Source organism: Bison bison, unplaced genomic scaffold (assembly GCF_000754665.1).
Source record: "Bison bison bison isolate TAMUID 2011002044 unplaced genomic scaffold, Bison_UMD1.0 scf7180017864263, whole genome shotgun sequence".
Taxonomy (NCBI): Eukaryota; Metazoa; Chordata; class Mammalia; order Artiodactyla; family Bovidae; genus Bison; species Bison bison.
Window position 1 is genome coordinate 9,176,410 of NW_011494835.1, and position 3,996 is coordinate 9,180,405.

Sequence of the window (3,996 nt, forward strand, 5' to 3'; positions counted from 1 at the left end):
TTTGTAAAGTACTTAGAGATTTCTCCAAAGAAGATTCATAAATGGTCAAGAAGCACATGGAAGATACTCAACATCATTTTTCATGTGAGAGATGCAAATCAAAACAATAAGATACCACCTCATATCCAGTAAGATGACTATAAAAATAACAAGAAAAGTAGTCGATAATATTGCAAAAACATGGAGAAACTGGAATGCCCATAGACTGCTGTTGAGTCTGTAAAACAGTGCTGTGACTGGAAAAATGCGGCTTTGCAGTCCCCTATGGCATGGTCACGTGACCCAGCTATCCCATTCCTAGGGAAATCCTCTAAAGAATTAAAAACAGATGTTCAAATAAAAACTTATACATGGATATTCATATCAGTACTATTCAGAATAGTCAAAAAGATATAAGCAAACCAGATGTTGATCAACTTATAAATGGATAAGCAAAGTGTGGTATATCTACACAATAGAATACTATCTAGCCATAAAAAGGACTGAAGCACTGATATAATATATAACATGTATATCCTTAGAAACCTTATGCTAAGTGAAAAGTTAGACCCAAAGCACCAGACACAAAAGGCCATATTCAGTATGATTCTGTTTATATGAAATATTTAAGAACAGACAAACTGGTAGTAGTCTTCCAGGGTTTGTGGGTAGGGAGGAATGGGTAGTGACTCATGAACGGATATGGAGTTTCCTTTTGTGGTAATGAAATTGTTCTGGAATGAGAAAGTGGTGATGGTTTCATAACACTGGGAATAGTATATTTATTTACATATTTACTTTATTTATTTATTGCACATATTCATTAGTAAAATGCCACTGAACTGTATAAAGTAGTTCAAATGGTCAATTTTATGCTGTGAATTTTAACAATAAAAGAATAAAAAAATTCCCCACCAAATGGATTGTGTACATTCATTTTAAGTTTTATTTCTCATTAAAGTATAAACTTTTCCCCAAATATTTGTAATGGAATTTTATCTTAAAATTCAGATGAAAGAGCATCTGAGAACTTTCCCTTATTTATTCCATGTGAGAGCATATAACGCTAATTTATTTGCTTGGTCTGCTGGAAAGTTATTAAACTCAGGAGATACTATGATCTAACCACCAAACAAGAAATTCTATGATTATGTTAAAGAGTGTGGTTTGGATCATACAATTGGGTCTAATTATGTGTTCATTTCTTGAATTGTAAAATCACTGAAATAAATATTGGTATGCTCTGTGTTATACATCTGTGGCAGCTGTTTCCACACTTGTCACCCCCAATTTGTAATTTCTATCTATAAGTCTTTATGCCAGAAGAGCTCTAGACCTGAGTGACATCTAAATAGATCATCACACTGATTCTTAACTTTTCTGCCTTATTGTGGTAAAAATTGATCAAACTCAGAAGGGTCATCTTTACCAGAGCTTGCTTTCAAAGAGCAATCATGTTCTCTAAAAACAGGCAGCACAGCCATTGATTTTAGATTCAGTGGGACATCAGGGCAATGCTGGATCTCTGATTGGCAGCAGCAAAATGGGTGAGAACATTTCAAACTTTATAAAATAAAGGCAAGAAACATTAAACTACATCAAATCACTTCTGCACTGACTGCTTGCATTTTAGGATTCAGTTTGAAGCAGACATGAAACGTCCAATATTCAACTTCAGAAATTTGAAAATCAGCCAGCTGCCCTGACCTTGAATCCCAATGTCCAACATTCCAGTTGAGACTAAAATGTGGACTTACCCTTGAGGGTTCCTTCTGATACCTCATTTTGAAATTTTTAGGTAGGCTGGTAGGATCTGAGCATTCCCAGAACATTTATATCACAAAGCCCAACACTGTTTTATAGGAAATAACTTGACAAATGCTAAGTGTACATGCCACAGAGCCGGTGAAACATGCTTGTTCAAATAAATGCCAAGTTGAGGCTTGACCTCACTCAGTTCAGTTCAGTTCAGTCACTCAGTCATGTCCGACTCTTTGCGACCCCATGAATCGCAGCACACCAGGCCTCCCTGTCCATCACCAACTCCCAGAGTTCACTCAAACTCACGTCCATCGAGTCAGTGATGCCATCCAGCCATCTCATCCTCTTTCATTCCCCTTTCCTCCTGCCCCCAATCCTTCCCAGCATCAGAGTCTTTTTCAATGAGTCAACTCTTTGCACGAGGTGGCCAACATATTGGAGTTTCAGCTTTAGCGTCAGTCCTTCCAAAGAACACCCAGGACTGATCTCCTTTAGAATGGATTGATTTGGGAGAAGGCATCAGAGGGCAGACACACTGAAACCATAATCACATAAAAAAGTCAATCTAATCACATGGACCACAGCCTTGTCTAACTCAATGAAACTAAGCCATGCCATGTGGGGCCACCCAAGACGGGTGGGTCATAGTGGAGAGGTCTGACAGAATGTGGTCCACTGGAGAAGGGAATGGCAAACCACTTCAGTTTTCTTGCCATGAGAAAGCCATGAACAGTATGAAAAGGCAAAATGATATGATACTGAAAGAGGAACTCCCCAGGTCGGTAGGTGCCCAATATGCTACTGGAGATCAGTGGAGAAATAACTCCAGAAAGAATGAAGGGATGGAGCCAAAGCAAAAACAATACCCAGTTGTGGGTGTGACTGGTGATAGAAGCAAGGTCTGATGCTGTAAAGAGCAATATTGCATACAAACCTGGAATGTTAGGTCCTTGAATCCAGGCAAATTGGAAATGGTCAAACAGGAGATGGCAAGAGTGAATGTCAACATTCTAGGAATCAGCGAACTAAAATGGACTGGAATGGGTGAATTTAACTCAGATGACCATTATATCTACTACTGTGGGCAGGAATCCCTTAAAAGAAATGGAGTAGCCATCATGGTCAACAAGAGAGTCCAAAATGCAGTACTTGGATGCAATCTCGAAAATGACAAAATGATCTCTGTTTGTTTCGAAGTCAAACCATTCACTATCACAGTAATCCAAGTCTATGCCGCAACCAGTAATGCTGAAGAAGCTGAAGTTGAATGGTTTTATGACCTCACTATTAAGTGACAAAGTGGAAACAGTGATTTTTTTTTCAAATTAACACGAAATTCTAGATTAAATTATAGTAAGAAGTTGAATACTTGTTCTTTGTACTTTTTTTCTGAAGCTTTCTCTCTCTTGGCCCCCTTGTCATGTTACCACTGATACTTTTAATTGGATTCACCTGTCAAAATAGTGGCACACTGTGCCCACGAATCTGAGAAAACTCTGGAAGATATTGAAGGACAGGGGAGGCTGGTGTGCTGCAGCTCGCTCATGGGGTCTCAAAGAATTTGCCATTCTTTAGCGACTGCCTTAGCGGGCTTCCCTGGTGGCTCAGCCGGTAAAGCGTCTGTCTGCAATGCAGGAGACCCGGGTTCGATCCCTGGCTTGGGAAGATCACCTGGAGAAGGAAATGGCAGCCCACTCCAGTATTCTTGCCTGGAAAATCCCATGGGCGGCGCCTGGTAGATTACTGTCCATGGGGTCGCAAATGGGCAGCGCCTGGTAGGTTACTGTCCATGGGGTCGCAAAGAGTCGACACGACTGAGCAAAGGGAAGAAGAGCGACTGAACAACAGTAAAGTGTCCTTAGTTCCCTGGACGCTGTTTTGGGAAGTTGACTTTAAGTTACAGTGTGGTTTCGTTTAGATTCTAACACAGTGCATAATTTGTGCTTAACTTTCTCTGTACCTTTTGCTTCTTTGACAGATGGCTGCTGCCAAGAATCAGCTTGGGTGGGGAGTAGAGTTTCAAGAAATGAAAGCGTTTCAGGTATAGTTACTATCCCTTAGGTTTGTGTTTGCTCTCTACATGATAAACAAAGACCCAAGCCACAGCGCCTGCCTTCTGGGACAGTCCTTACCAACGATGGCTTTGTCTCTTGCCTGAGTCCCAGTTCCCCGCTCTGTAAATCAGACATAATTTGTTTGTCATCCCCTTTATTTCACCAGGGGATTTTAAGAATTGAGAAACCACGTAGCACTTGA

The 3,996-nt window shown here is 40.3% G+C and overlaps 1 non-coding gene across 1 annotated transcript; it reads left to right on the plus strand.

The window, feature by feature from the left end:
* Positions 1–3,333: 3,333 nt before the first annotated feature.
* On the plus strand, positions 3,334–3,405 carry TRNAC-GCA. Its single transcript has one exon. It is a non-coding gene; the product is annotated as a tRNA-Cys (tRNA).
* The last annotated feature ends 591 nt before the right edge of the window (positions 3,406–3,996 follow it).